This window comes from Nicotiana tabacum, chromosome 20, assembly GCF_000715075.1.
Source record: "Nicotiana tabacum cultivar K326 chromosome 20, ASM71507v2, whole genome shotgun sequence".
NCBI lineage: Eukaryota > Viridiplantae > Streptophyta > Magnoliopsida > Solanales > Solanaceae > Nicotiana > Nicotiana tabacum.
Window position 1 is genome coordinate 125,586,042 of NC_134099.1, and position 16,724 is coordinate 125,602,765.

Sequence of the window (16,724 nt, forward strand, 5' to 3'; positions counted from 1 at the left end):
TACAACGTAACGTCTTATAATAAATACTCAGTACAATTTAGCTATGAAGGAAAACTTATTCTATTAATATTCCCCTCCTCCATTTGTTGTTAACCTTTTTGTTCTATATTCTGTTGGCTCCACCTACAGCTGGAGCCTCCTCTTGTAATAATTTTAATGTAACTTCTGTATTGGTCAAAATTCGGCAACTCGGTAACTGAAGATAAGTCGTGTCAAGAACGGAGTCGACCACGACATTATAACGAAGAGGTCGCTTCGTAAGGGTCATTGCCGAGGACAAGTAACCGGAGTTGCAATTGTAACGGTAAGACTGGCTTAGAAAAGGACACCAGGAATATTTATATTGTACTTTTTAGGGTTTCTTGAGAATATCCTTATAAGTAGTAAGAGATAGAGAACAAAAAGGGGGACTTCACTTTTTGATAAAAACACATTGTAAAGGTTGACTAAAAGGAATATACAAAAGTTGTCTCGTTCACTAATAGCATTACTCAAGTACACATTGTTCAAAAGATCCAAAGGTTCCATATCACCTTCACTCCTCATCCTTCCACGTCACTGAGAAGGAAGGAACATCCCAATCATACAATAATTGGGTGGTAAATCCTTTCTTATTACATTTATTGCCCTTATCAATATTTATTACATGTTCATGTTATTATATTCGTGGCCAATTATTGATTATTAAATCCGTTATTTAATACTCTTTAACACTGTTCATCTCGCGAATTTCTTGTTTATTTGGTCTAGAATTTACTAAGTTCAACTAAGATTCACCCTTTAATTGATCATTAATTGGTTTAACTGAAAAGTTCAACACTTTTTTTAGTCAAACAATTTGGCGCCGTCTGTGGGGAGGTATTAGTTGAAATTTTAGTTCATTCTAGATCACAAAAAAGGACAGCCATCTCTTCTTCGTTTGCACAAACTAACGATGGCAGAAAAAGGAGAAGCAAGACAGAAAGCAATAGCAGGTGTCACTAACAATATTTTGAACACCATCAACGAGGATGACCGGGAAGACAACGAGAATGTGACGCCAAGCGCTACGCCCAGGCGGAGTGATTCACCTCCCCCTCATAAAAGTGTAACCGCTTCACGCGAGAGAGGAGCATCAACGTACACAACTGAGGAAGCACCGCCAGCAATGAAAAAATTATTGGAAGAGTGGCTGACAAGTACTCTGAACAACATACTCGACAAACCCGTTCAAAGGGAGAATAGAAACACTGCACAAGCAGATACCACTGGCGAACAACCCATCCTCCGAACATGTAACACTTACACCACTGTTGATGCAGGTAATAAAGCACTTGTAGCCATTCTAAAGAAAATGGAAGAAATGGAAAATGAGAACAAAACACTCCGCGATCAAATGAGAGAACATCAAGAAAGGGTAGATAAGATACCGAACGCCCTAAAACTGCTATCAAAGCGGGATGTCGGCCGATTCGTCGAACAACCGGATAGCAAGGAGGCAGCCCCACACGCCATACCCAAGACCTTTAAAATTCCACCATATTTGAAGATATATGATGGCAGCACAGACCCAGAAGATCACATTATTCACTATGTCACAGCGGTAAAGGGAAACGACCTATCAAAGGAGCAAGTACCGTCAGTTCTACTAAAAAAGTTTGGCGAAACCTTAACTGGAGGAACCTTAACGTGGTACTCACAACTACCAGCACGGTCTATAACAACATTCAAGGAAATGGCCGACAAGTTCGTCACCGCCTACGCCGGAGCTAAGAAAGCGAAGGCCAGGGTGAACGACATATTCGTCGTGAAGCAATCGCCTGGCGAGGGACTCAGGGACTTCCTCGCTCTGTTTAATAGGGTAATAATGAGCTTGCCAAACGTATCGGAAGGGATGGAGGTAGCAGCCTTCCAAAACGGGTTGAACAGGAATGGGTTGAGGGCGACCAGAAAGTTGTTAAGCAAGCTTATAAATACCCTCCCACAACTTGGGAAGAAATTCACAACGCCTACTATGCCAAGGTAAGAGCAGATGATGAGGACCTCAATGGTCCAACCCAACGTTTGACGTCGATCCAAACAGAGCCGAGGAAAGATCGTCGTAACGACAGTCGAAGAGACTAGTCATGCCCACGCCTCAATCGGGACAAGCATCAACCCTATTTCAGAATAGCCATTCCACCATCCTCTCGACATATGTAAGGGTCGTTCAGGCCGCACACAGGGACTCAATGAAACGAGAGAGGTATGCTCCCACTCTTATCTGCTCACAACTTTTGTGTTTCTCCTTCAAAAATAGTGTACGCACTAGAGAAGCTTGGCACGAAGGTGAAGTGGCTGCAAAAAATAAAGTCTAACCCAAGTACCCGAAAGTCGAACGTCCTTTGTGAATTTCACCAAGCGCGGGGTCACAAAACCGAGGACTGCATACCTTTACAGCAGGAAGTAGTAAACATGTTGAACCAAGGGCACCTTAAGGAGCTGATGAGTGACCGAGGACGAGCCAACTTCGGTCGTGAACGAGAACCGCATCAAGGTCTTCCAAAGCCACCCTCTCCTGCCCACATCATTCAAATGATCATCGGTGGAGGCAATGAAACATCAATCAACCACATAAAGTTTACCACCACACACAAGCTGAAGCGGTCAATCACCCACGATCGGTATGATGACCTCAAAGAAAGTATCATCTTCGATAAGTCAGATACCAACAGTTTGATTTTTCCTCACTCCGATGCTCTTGTCATTACTTTACGTATTTCAGATACTGATGTTAAAAAAATAATGGTAGACGATGGAAGTGGCGCGTGTATTATCTACCCTCGAGTGCTTGTACAAATGCGACTTGAGAACAAGATAGTACAGCGCTGCATAACACTAATATGTTTTAACAATGCAATCGAACGAACCTTATGAGAGATAATGCTGCCCGTTCTAGCCAGGACCGTCACCCTAGAAATGACGTTCCACGTCATGAACCAGGATACAACCTACAACGCAATCATAGGACGACCATGGATACACGCCATGAGGCTATCCCGTCCAGTTTGTATCAAGTGATCAAATTCCCTATCCATGGGGCATATTTAGCACAATGCACAACCCAAGAATGCTACCACATCGCCCAAGACTGTAAATTTACTCAACAACTAAGGGGAACAAACTCGAAAGCATAGCATTTATGAAAGTCGGGGTCCAAACTCAATGATCAAAAGGACGTCATCAAAGACCCCGACGTTGTGGAAGCCACATGATCAATAATAGAGGATCTCGATCCCGTCCAACTAGATAACAACGACAACAACAAAAAGGATTATATAGGCCATAAGCTCTCTGATCCAGGTAAATTTCATGAGTTTTTAATCAGTAATGCCGATCTATTTGCCTTTTCCCGAGCAGATATGCCAGGTATTCCGAAAGACGTTGCCACACATAAGTTGAACGTCGACCCCTTCTATCCCCACGTACGACAAGGGAGAAGAAATTTCAATGCCACAATCAACGAGGCTGTCAGCGAGGAAGTAGACAAACTACTTGCTAACGGTTCTATCCGAGAATCAAAATATCCCCAGTGGGTCGCCAATGTGGTCATGGTAAAAAAGAAAAATGGAAAATGGCGGATGTGCGTAGATTTCACGGACCTAAACAAGGCCTGCCCGAAAGACTCCTTTCCGTTGCCTCACATCAATCAACTCATCGACGCAACAACGGGGCACGAATTTTTAAGCTTCTTGGACGCCTACTTAAGTTACAACCAGATCCTCATGGAGAAGGATGACCAGGAAAAGACTACTTTCATCACCCATCAGAGAACGTAGTTTTACAGGGTCATACCCTTCGGGTTGAAGAACGCAGGGGCAACGTATCAAAGACTGGTCACCAAGATGTTCAATGACCAACTCGGCAAAACAATGGAAGTTTACATCGATGACATTTGTAGACATGTAATTTTTTATCCTCCCCGAGTTTTTACTCATTTTAGCTTTTAGATATTTAGTTTAGGCTTAATATCGCTATTTTACCTAGTTTTAACTATTTTACTTTATTGTATCACAAAAATGAAAAATTACAATTTTTTTTTATTTAGCTAATTGATATTTTATCTAGTTAATTTTAGTTTATCTACCTTTCATAAAATTAAAAAATACAAAAATATTATTGATATTTTATTTTTCCAAAAAGATAAGAAGAGAAATTTCAAAAAATATATATCTATAGTTACTTAGTTTAGTTTAAAAATTGTAGGCCTTTAATAAGTATTGAGTAGTTTTTAATTTTTTTTATTATTTATTTATTCGGCTATCATGTTTTCATTTTTAGTAATTTCCTACCAATTAAATAATTAGTTTTTTTTTTGTTTTGTCTTTAAAAACAAAAAGAAGAAATGAAAAAAACAAACAAACAAGAAAGGATGAAATAAAACAAGAAAACAAAGAAAAAAAAAAGTAACGAAGCAAAAGCAGAACGGAAGTGCAAAAACAAATGCAAGAAAAGGAAAATCCAAAATGGTTTGTTTCATTCCTATATATGCACGTGTCCCATTATTTTTACTCCAAGTAATTTACTTTGTCCATTTTATATTCTCTTAACAAATTCAATAGCTAAGGAATAGAGACAAAGGGGCACAAGGTCATTTTTATGAACAGTGCACACACTGACAGTTGGGATTTTCGGCATATTATACGGGCCCACACAGTTTTGGGGTCTTCTTTTTCTCCAAGAAATAGTTCCATTGGAGAGGCCGACACAGAGAAAAAAAAACCCTAGGACACAAGACTAAAGACCCATGGCTGCCATCTTCAACCTAGAGACAACAACGAAACCCTAGTCCCCACAACCACTAGCAGCGCCGTCCACCACGTCCAAGCTATAGCAGACCTTCAGCTTCATCTTCCTCACACATTACACAAAAAGCACAAACCCTAGATGAACCTTTCTTTTTCAAGAAGACAAGAGCTGAACTCAAATCGTCACTCCTCACAGACCCATGGCTGCCTTCCTCGTCTTCCTTAGCTGAACGACCAAACGACCCCTGACCTCTCTAACACCACCAACATCTCCGTTGTCCCTCACCCTCCAGCCCACGACCATAACTCCAGCTCCACACCCATCGTCTCCACCACGAACAGCAGCTGAACCCAAATCTCGCCGGACCTTCTGCTACTCAGGACCAAACGGAATGACCCCAGCTCCCTTCAAAAACGAGCAACCATTTCATCTTCTACTACAAACAAGGAGGCAGCCATGGAGATAGCAGCTGAACCCTTCAGCCGTTTTTGAACAAAACCAAAATTCCTAAGCCAATCTTCTACTTCACCTCGCACTCGCCGGAAAAACCAGCGGCCGCGGCTGCTTACTGACCTCACTCCAAATGCCCAACAACAGAAACCATCGAGCCAGATCCCCCTCATCTCCTTTACCCTACATCGCTAAACACACTGAAGGTCGACTGTATCTAAAAGAAAAATACAGAAACATAGATAGGAGAGATCAGCTAAGGATCTCGTTCGAAAATGGAGTAATGCTGAGGTAGGAGTTCGAAATTTGGGAGTCGTCGTTCGTGTTCCAGTCGCGGTTCGGTTTGAATTTGATTGCTGTCTGGTCGAGTTTTCTGTTCATTTGTCATGATCTAAACGTCTTCCATTTTTTCCGTTCAAGTTCGAGTCGCCGGAATTTGACATTGCTGTGAACAAATTGGAGGTTCATCTTAATATTGGAAAAGTTCTTGTTTATTGAAGGTTCACTCTTATCCTTCTTCTATCTATATAATATCCTTTAGTTTCATGTATGTGATTTCTTGGTGATGCAACTTTGTTGATTAATTTTGTGAGTGTTCTGTTTGATTTCTTGGTGATACATTGCTGTTTGTTAAAGGTTCTGTTTGCTACTTTTTATTTAAGGCAAATAAGTCACAATTTGATAAATGAAAAAAGTTGAATTTGGTCAAGGGGTTAGTTCAATACAAACATGGACTTTGTAAAGGATTACTAGACGGACTGGGAAGGGAATTATAAAAATTTGAGTTCGGATCGATTTTCTTAGTTCTTTATCTTGCTTTGTTGCTTTTAACCGTTAGGTGTATGTTTAGGCCGTCATCACTGGGTAGGCAAACTTTAGGATTTTTGTTATATTTGGGGTGAGAGGTTGTCCCTTAGATAAATTCATCGGGGGAATGCTCCGTAGACTTTGTAAATATTTTAACTCGGGGAATGCCCCGAAGCACTTTGTAAATATTTTGGAGGGCGTAACGCATTCGTGAAGGAAGCATAGTATAGTATTTTTTTCTTATTTCTATTATTATTTTTCTTTTATTAGGTGGGGACGACCTCGAGCCCTTTTGTGTGTTTATTTTTTCTGCGTTTGTTTTACCTCAACTTGAATATTTTAGAAGCTAACTAGATTGAGTACGCAACCGTGACTTTCACGGGACTTAGGGAGTGCCTAACACCTTCTCCCCGAGTCAAATGAATCCCCTTACCCGAATCTCTGGTGCAGACTTAGTTTTGGAGTCTAAAGTATTTTAAAAGGAAAAAGTATTTTAGAAAAACGGTGACCTGACACACCGAAACCAATGTCAGGTGGCGACTCTGAAATATCTTTTGAAACACAATCCTTTGTCACTTTCATAATTGAAAACCCTTTTGAACTTTACAAATCTTTTTATTTAGAGGTATTTAAAAAAGGGGGTGTGACATCTCTGGCGACTCTGCTGGGGACACTTGCGGGTTCGAGCTAGTACTTGATTTTGTTGTCTTTTAGAATATTTGGTTGAGGTTTTTATGCTTTTTCATTAGCTTTACTTAATTTTTATTATGTTTTTATATCTTGTTATTTGCTAGTTGTTTATGTGTTTACAATTTTTGCTTTATGTGTTTACTGCTTTATAACTGTCATCATATGCATTACCCAGTCAATTCTTTCTGCAACAAGTCTCGGAGCACGCATCGCGTGCACGGACTCTTTGTTGAGTCACCCTTGATTTAGGAGGGGGGCCGTCGGACGTATGGAGTGGGTGGAAAGCTTGAGCAGCCACCATCGACCATATGCTCCCCCGAATTGCCTTGTTAGTGCACCCCAAACTTAGGTCAGCCTTTAGCTCATTTTTATTTGCATCATGTCATTTAAACCTAGTAGGGCTCGGTCTCAGGTACCATATCCCTTTGTAGGAAGCTTGTCCAAATTTTGTCAAAATGGGCTCGTGGCCCAAAATGACATTTAATCATTCTATGTGCTAAATGTTGCATCTGTGAGGGTAAAAAGGTCATTGGCGGACCGATGCTTGGGAAAGAAGGGTGAAAATGAAGAAAGTAGGGCCCACTCACATTTTTTTCATAGTTTTCCAAAAATCAAAATAAAAATGAAAAATCCAAAAAAGATTTTACACTTTTCCATTATTTTCCAAAAAAAAAATTGAAAATAGAAAATCCAAAAAGATTTAACATTTTCCATCATTTTCCAAAAATTCAAAAAAAGAAAATCCAAAAAGATTTTACATTTTCCATCATTTTCCCAAAAATTCAAAAAGGGAGAAAAAAAAAATCCAAAAAAAAAAATATTTTTCAATTTTCATCAAAAATACAAAAAAAAAAATGGTTTTTCCAAATTAGTTGCATTTTTTTAAAGGCTTCCTCCTATGTTTAATCTTTCCGAACTACGCGAACCTGATTCTCGTCTTCTGGGGAGGGATACATAGGCAACCCACATAGGGTTTGGTCTTCCTAGTAGGTCCTAGGTTCTTGGCTTCCGGGGTCGTAGCCAAATCTTGCATGTATAGCCATATTTGGCCACATTGGCCGTTTTTTTGCAAAAATAGAAGTGTTTTCTCAAAGTAGTTTGTTATCTCTTGTCTTAGGATCTTGAGTCTACAATAAAGTGTCCTCTTAATTCTAAGATTCATTCCTGACAAATTTGCATGTCTAGCCACTTTGGCCACATCGGCCATTCTTGCAAAATAGGGTTATTTGCACAAGAGTGTCTCAATTACCCATGTCTTAGGATCTTGAGTTTATAACTCGGTTTCATATAACTTTAAGGTTCATCCATGTCGTGTTTGCGTCCCTAGCCACATTTGGCCACATCAGCCATTTTTGCAAAAAAAGGGTCCATTTCCGCAAAGTAGTTTTTAAGACCATGATTGTCGGGATATTAGAGTCATGTAAGATTTAAATGGAGTATTTCTCATGCATTAGGGGTCAACTTTGTCAAGTTTGCGCTAATAGCCACTTTCAGCCACTTAGGCCATTTTGCAAATATAGCCAAGTTGTGTCCTGCATTTGTCCACTAGGAAATGTGGTGGGGTCGTGTAGTGTCTCGAATCGCTAACCATGTTTGCTTCATTCAGGTATGGACCCGCTGATTCGATCCAAAATATTGATGGTAGTAAAGATTCCTAGGAAGTTGATCAAGTGGTGGAAAATGTTTTCATCGTTAGAGCAGCATGAGTTAATGTAGAAATTGGGCACCCTAACTTCCCTTCTTGATATCACACCCCGCCCAGACTTAGTGGAGGCGATGCTGACTTATTGGGATCCGCAAAATTTGATTTTCAGATTTGGAGAGTGTGAGATGACTCTTACCTTGGCGGAAATGTCTGGTCTCACTCGTTTAAGCTATATAGGCAAGGACATGAAACTTCCCCGAGACCACTCTAGGACAAGATTCCTCAGCGACCTCGGCCTGAAAGATAATAAGCATTTAAAATGTCTCAAGCTGTCCTTGATATCCTTGGTTTATTTGTTTGCTAGATTTGGACCATAGGATAGTTTTGACGTCTTTTGGGATGAGTTCTGCACAACCAAGGCAAAGTGGCAAAGACGTTACCTCGAAGCTTTCAGCCTTGCTTTGTTGGGATTATTGTTTTTTCCATTAGATGAGAGGTACATTAACACCCGTCTGCAGTCAGTGGTAATGGCACTATTTCATGAGAAGCAACGCAAAATCGTTACCGTTGTGTCGATGATCTTAGCAGAGTTGTACCGAGCCCTGAGTGAGGTTAGGGAGGTGTCAGATATTTTGAGGGAAGTAACCTTTTGCTATAATTGTGGATGATGGAGCATTTGCACACCGCTTCCTTACTTTGTCCCATCGACCGTGCCTTGAGGGTTCGGGTGGTATGCATCGAACGTAGGATGAAATCTCCTAAGTTTACGTACCCAGTAGGCATCACGGCTTGGATTGGGTTCCTTGGTTTGAGGACAAATGGGAATGTTTTGTGGGCTTACATTTGGCTACCTTTGGATGATATCTTGGTAGGGTACCACATGCAGCCTTTCCTGATGCTGATAGGTCTCAAGTGTGTTAGGCCGTACACTCTCATTAGGGTAATGCTGCAATTGGGCAGAAGACAAGAAGAGCCTCCAACTTTGAATCTTCGGAGGCACATCATAAATTTTAGCTAAAAGGCGGCTGATGAAATCAAGTATGTGCAATACTGGAACAATGCAAAGAGGATGAAGAAAAATACATTAGTAGAGGACGTTGGCAGGCCCGAGTGTACTCAAGAGTACTTGATTTGGTTACAGTCCATCCCGCCAGGGATCAGCAGCCCATTGCCAGCACAACTTAGGGGTCGGGCAGTTCAGACAGATGATTTTGAGGAGGCATCGGACCAAGATCCCTGGGATAAGCTTGAGTTGATAAAGTCTCAATTAGCGGGATTGGCAGCAAACGTGGAGCAGCATGGCTAGTATTTGTTTAGGGTTAGCCTTCAGGATGCGGAGGCACACGCCAGGGCCTTTATTCCGAGCATCGGTGTTTCTTTACGAGGCATGTTACAGAGTTTGAGCATGACGGACAACCCAGGATCATCCTAGCCAGGACCATCGCATTCAGGAGCAGTTTGAGGAGTCATTCTATTTAGGTGTTTTGAGATTGTTGTATGTTGTCTTTTACTTTCGTGTCTTGTCTAGAAGTACTGAGTCCTTTAGGTAGTGTCAAAGTCTATCGTAGTGTAGTTGAGTCTGTCAGGTCTTTTATTATCGCACTTCCCATTGTATTTTAATATCGAAAAGTTTTTAAATGAAAAATCCCAAAAAGATTTTGTTTTTAATTTATTTTCCATCACTTTTCCAGAACTACGCTTGGTCTAATTCATGAGGGACATGATATGTATTCAACCTACACCGGGTTCGATCAAATCATTTTTGGTTCAAAATAAAAAGAGAAAGAAAAAGAAAAGGGTGATAAGCAGTGTTGGAAAAGAAAGAGAAGGAAGGATTGAAATGAGCAAATCAGAATGATGCCATATGAACCTGTGACCCTCAAAGCCATTTTAGAACCATTAATTGTTGCTAGGTGCATTGCACGTAATGTGATATTATTATTTGATGAATGACCTAACGCTAACTTGGTGGTTTTATGTTGTTATCCTCTATTATCTTTATTGAGTTTCAGGAAGGTGGTTAGTTTGTTGGCATCCTGGCAAGTCATCCATACAACACCCGATCAAAGCATCAAACAGTCATGGCTAGCAAGGAAACAGACACTGGAGTTGTAGACCCACTAAGGGAGATTGTTGAGTCGGAATCAGAATTGCAAAAGGAGGTCCGGAGGTTGAAGCACCAGATGGCGGAAATGTATCAAGCCTAGATTAAGGGACACCATCCACCCTCGTTCCCTACCAACTACACAAAAAACCCTATTTCCATTCCATCACTCTCTCAATCCCAGATGCCCAATACTATTGATCTTTCCCCACAACACACACCTGGCTTTACCCCTTACCACAACTACCCCGGCACTTCAGCCCAAACTGTTCATGCTCCGCCAGCCAAAACAACCTCGTACCCTGCTCCGACATCTGCTCCTATTTTTGTACCCCCTCCGCAAGCTACCCTCCATCGATCCTCTAGTGAGCCCGCATTCCCCGCTACAGATGCCCACTACTATGCACCGGAGCCCACCTTCAAAGTCCCAGATCCTTACTCTTACACTCCCCAATTTGAGCCTCATGTTGAAACTGACAAACCACCCAAGAACGCAGAGCAAGAAGAGATGTTTAGGAAGGTACAGAGTCTGGAGCAATCATTGAGAAATATGAAAGGGTTGGGAAACCAAGTGAGTGTGGCCTATAAGGATTTGTATTTGTTCCCCGATGTCCAACTGTCTGCCGGGTTCAAGATGCACAAGTTTGACTTGTATGACGGACATGGGGATCCTGTAGCTCATCTGAGAGGTTATTGCATAAAATGAGAGGCGCCGGGGGAAAAGACGAATTACTGATGGCATACTTCAGCCAAAGTCTGAGTGGGGCAGCTTTAGAATGGTACACCCGCCAGGACGCCAACAGGTGGTACATCTGGGATGATATGGCTCAGGCCTTTGCCCGACACTTTCAGTACAATATAGACATTGTTCCAGACCGCCTATCTCTGACCAAAGTGGAAAAGAAACCCAGTGAAAGCTTTAGAGAATATGGGTTCCGATGGAGGGAGCAAGCTGCACGAGTCAATCCTCCGATGGAAGAGGACGAGATGGTTAAATACTTTCTTCAAGCCCTGGAGCCCACTTATTATGGCCACTTGATCTCAGCCATTGGTAAGTCTTTCAATGATGTAGTGAAGATGGGAGAAATGGTGGAAGAAGGGCTAAAGTCGAGCAATATAATAAGCTATTTTGCTATAAAAGCAACCACCCAGGCAATCCAGAGTGGTACCGAAGGTTCGCTAGGCAAAAAGAAGAAGGAAGATATCGTTATGGTTGTCTCTGGATCATGGCATGGCCAGAGGGGTTCACCTCATCAGTACACCCATCCTCGACCCCGACCTCAAACCTATGCACAAGCTCCATATAATCCACTTCAACATTACTTTTCCCCGCAAAACCCCCAATACTCAGCCAGGCCATCCCAATACCTTGTTCACCATGCACAATCATATGCTCAACCCCCTCCTTACCCGCAATGGTGTGATCCAGCTCCGTAGAATACCTATCCAGCTCCACAAAATACCTATCCACCTCCACAACCCTAACAAAACCCTATTGTTTCAAACTTTCGATCGAGGCCAGAGTATAGAAGGGAGATGCAACAGCGAAAGCAAACTTTTACCCCGCTTGGAGAGTCTTATGCTAGTTTGTTTCAAAGGTTAAGGCAGTTGGACGTCTTGAGGACGATTGAGTCAAAGATACCAAATCCCCCTCCAAGGAACCTCGACTATTCCCTAAGATGTGCCTATTGTTCTGATGCTCCAGGGCATGATATAGAGAAGTGCTGGCATTTGAAAACGACAATCCAAGAGCTTATTGATACCAAACAAATTGTAGTCCAAAGCCTAGATGCGCCGAACATTAACCAAAACCCTTTGCTAGCCCGTGCAGAGACGCATATGATTGAAATAGTTCACAAGGACGGGGAGCCCAGGAAGTCTTCTAAGCCCGTCATGATGATTCGGGCTAGTGAAAGTAATTTGGTGAAAGCTCCTAACTCTACCAAAGTGAAGCCCTTGATAGTTGAAGGGGTGATAGAGAATCCAAGCTCACTCAATTCGAAACCACCAGTGTTGGTCGTGAAAGGGATATCGAAAGATATCGGGGCAAGTTCGGAAAGTTCAAGAGTGGTAGTACCAGGGATTCCAAGTAAGCCTGTCATAGTTGTGAAGGGGGCTCCTATTACCCCTATCATTATTAAACCAGTAATCCAGCTGCCAGTGGTGGATGCCAAGGCTGTTCCGTGGAATTATAAATAAGTGATAGTGACATACAAAGGAAAAGAAATAGAGGAAGAAGTTAATGAAACCAGAGGATTGACTCGTTCTAGGAGATGCTTCACCCCAGAAGAATTAAGGAAAGCCAAGCCATTCAAGGATAACTAAATGCCAGTAAAGAAATCGGTCACCGAGAAAGAGGCTGAGGAGTTCCTGAAAAAGATGAAAGTGCAGGATTATTCCATTATGGAGCAGTTAAGGAAAACACCAGCTCAGATTTCTCTTTTGTCTTTGTTGATACATTTAGATGAATATCGCAAGGTCTTGATGAAGATTTTGAATGAGGCACATGTTCCTGATAAGATCACAGTGAACCACTTGGAAAAGATAGCTGGCAAGATCTTCGAAGCAAATAGGATCACTTTCTCGGATAATGAACTTCCTATAGAAGGTACAGAACACAACCGAGCTCTTTATCTCACAGTGAAGTGTGAAGATTCTGTTGTCTCAAGGGTTTTGGTTGATAATGGCTCTAGTGCAAATATTTGTCCCCTGTCTACTCTACAAAACTGAAGATTGGCACCGAAAGAATCCACTTGAACAGTGTGTGTGTTCGAGGCTTTGACGGGGGAGGTAAAGATTCTGTTGGAGATATAATGCTCGAATTGTCGATAGGGCCTGTTGAGTTTACCATGGAATTCCAAGTGTTAGATGTGGCTATCTCCTACAATCTATTGTTAGGCAGGCCCTAGATACATGCTGCTAAGGCAGTCCCATCTTCTCTGCACCAAATGGTGAAGTTTGAATGGGACATGCGGGAAATAGTTGTGCACGGTGACGAGGACTTGTCAGCTTGTAATGATACAATTGTTCCGTTCATCGAAGATGAAGATGATAAGGGACCTTGGGTCTATCAGACTTTCGAAACAGTGCCTGTTGAGAAAATTCCTGAAGGAAAATGCATTCCGGGTCCTAAGCTATCCTCCACGTCCGTCATGGTTGCGAATGAAATGTTGAAGAATGGTTTTGTACCGGGCAAGGGTTTGGGCTCATCTCTGTAGGGTATTTTGTATCCAGTGCACCCCATTGGGAATCTCGGTACATTTGGTTTGGGATTCATGCCCATAGAGAAGGACGTGAAGAGGGTTAAAAATCTGAAACGGAAGGTATGGTCTCTCCCTAAGCCCGTCCCACACATCTCGAAGTCTTTTGTCAAGCCAGGGACCGAAAAACCTCCAACCTCCTCAATCCCAAAACCTGTGGTCGATGTTGATGAAGAGCTGATCAAGAGGTTCCAAAGTCTGTTCGAAGAGGTCAATATGGTAGAAGTTGGTGAAGGCTCTAGTAAAGCAAATGTGCAGCTCGTTGGCCCAAACGTGAAGCTTAGCAATTGGGAAACTACTCCTCTCCCCACCAGGAAGGAGTTTTGGTAGTTTGCTTTGTTTTCCTTTATGTTATCTGGGTTATTCCAGGGTTGTAATCCAGATTTTTAGTTTTTTCTTGTTTTGATGTTCAAACCCTTCTATCCTTTTATTTTCAATGAAATGCAATTTTCCGTTTTCCGTTATTCTTAATAGTGTTTTATTTTGTTCTTTTTTCTTTTGTACAGTTCTTTTTATGCTGGTTACAGTGACATGACATGCATGAAGAGTTTTCAGCTGAGTCTTAAAAGCCAATCTAATTCTGAAATAACAATCCAAGAAGTAGAATATGATGATGAAATAGAATATGATGAAGAAGCAGCATTTGAGGAAATCAGTAAAGAGCTAAAACAATTTGAAGTAAAATTAAATCCTAATTTGAGTGAGACCGAAGCAATCAATTTTGGGGACCAGGATGATGTTAGGGAAACCAAGATAAGTGTGTATTTAGAACCGCAAGTTAAGGAGGAAATAATCAAAATATTGTTTGAGTACAAAGATGTCTTTGCATGGTCATATGATGATATTCCAGGCCTGAGCACTGATCTGGTAGTTCATAAATTACTAACTGATCCAGCATTCCCTCCTGTCAAGCAAATGTTGCGAAAGTTCAAGACTGATATGAGTGTGAAGATCAAAGAAGAAATCACAAAGCAGCTTACTGCAAAAGGTCATTCAAGCCACTCGATATCCCACTTGGTTAGCCAATGTTGTGCCAGTACCAAAGAAGGATGGTAAGACCAGGGTATGTGTTGATTACCCTGATCTTAACAAAGTAAGCCCAAAGGATGATTTTCCATTGTCGAACATTCACATTCTGATCGATAATTGTGCCAAGCATGAGATTGGATCTTTTGTGGACTGTTACACGGGATATCACTAGATCTTGATGGATGAGGAAGATGTAGAAAAGACAGCATTTATCATGCCATGGGGAACATACTGTTATCGGGTAATGCTATTTGGTTTGAATAATGCTAGGGCAACTTACATAAGGGCGATGACCACCATATTTCATGACATGATACATAGGGAGATCGAGGTTTATGTAGATGATGTGATCATAAAGTCAAAGAAGCAGTCTGACCATGTCAAGGACCTGAGGAAGTTTTTCCAAAGGCTCCGCAGGTACAACCTTAAGCTCAATCCAACGAAATGTGCATTTGGTGTCCCGTCTGGGAAACTACTAGGATTCGTGGTCAGTCGATGCAGTATTGAGTTAGACCCGTCGAAGATCAAATCCATTCAAGAGTTACCACCGCCAAAGAACAAAACAAAGGTGATGAGTTTGCTTGGAAGGTTAAATTACATCAGCAGGTTCATTGCTCAGCTCACGACAATGTGTGAGCCCATCTTTAAGCTGCTGAAGAAGAATGTTGCGGTCAAGTGGACTGACAAATGTTAAGAGGTATTTGATAAGATTAAGAGGTACCTGTCGAATCCACCTGTGCTGGTCCCACCAGAGCCTGGAAGACCTTTAATTCTCTATTTGACAGTCTTGGATAATTCTTTTGGCTGTGTATTGGGTCAATATGACATCACGGGAAAGAAGGAGCAAGCAATCTATTACCTCAGTAAGAAGTTCACTCCCTATGAGGTTAAATACACTATGCTTGAGAGGACATGTTGCGCCCTGACTTGGGTGGCGCAAAAGTTGAAGCATTATCTATCTTCCTACACTATTTACCTCATTTCTCTCATAGATCCTCTAAAGTATATCTTTCACAAGCCTATGCCCACAGGAAGACTTGCAAAGTGGCAGATTTTACTTATAGAGTTTGACATCATCTATGTGACTCGGACCGCGATGAAAACCCAAGCCTTGGCCGAACACTTGGCCGAGAATCCGGTGGATGATGAATATGAGCCACTGAAAACTTATTTTCCTAATGAAGAGGTCATGTGTGTTGATGAGGTTGACCATGATGAAAATCTAGGTTGGAAACTCTTATTTGATGGAGCTGCTAACATGAAAGGGGTTGGAATAGGGGCTGTACTTATCTCTGAAACAGGGCAACACTACCCTGTAACAGCCCAGCTTCGATTTTATTGCACCAACAACATGGCTGAGTACGAAGCATGCATTCTGGGTTTGAGGTTAGCTATAGACATGGGAGTCCAGGAAATACTTGTTTTGGGAGAATCAGATTTGTTGGTTCACCAGATTCAAGGAGAATGGGAGACTCGAGATTTGAAGCTCATACCGTACCGATAGTGCCTGCATGATCTTTGTCAACGATTCAGGTCAGTTGAATTTAGACATATTCCCAGGATTCATAATGAGATTTTTGATGCCTTGGCCACTCTAGCGTCAATGTTACATCATCCGAACAAGGCTTATATTGACCCAGTGCATATCCAAGTTCATGATCAACATGCTTATTGTAATGTGGTGGAAGAGGAAATCGATGGCGAACCTTGGTTCCACAATATCAGTGAATACATCAGGTCAGGGGTATATCCAGTACATGCTACAGGTGACCAAAAAAGAACCATTCGACGTCTGGCTAGTGGATTTTTCTTGAGTGGAGGAATCTTGTACAAGAGGACTCCGGATTTAGGACTGCTGAGGTGCAAAGATGCTAAAGAAGCTTCAACTATCATGGCCGAAGTGCATTCTGGAGTTTGCGGGCCGCATATGAACGGGTATGTCTTGGCAAAGAAGATACTTCGAGCAGGTTAT

The 16,724-nt window shown here is 41.8% G+C and overlaps 1 long non-coding RNA gene across 1 annotated transcript; it reads left to right on the plus strand.

Moving 5' to 3' along the window:
* Positions 1-4,400: 4,400 nt before the first annotated feature.
* Positions 4,401-12,954, plus strand: LOC107823413 (uncharacterized). Its single transcript, XR_001656629.2, has 2 exons — positions 4,401-5,717; positions 8,321-12,954. It is a non-coding gene; the product is annotated as an uncharacterized LOC107823413 (long non-coding RNA).
* The last annotated feature ends 3,770 nt before the right edge of the window (positions 12,955-16,724 follow it).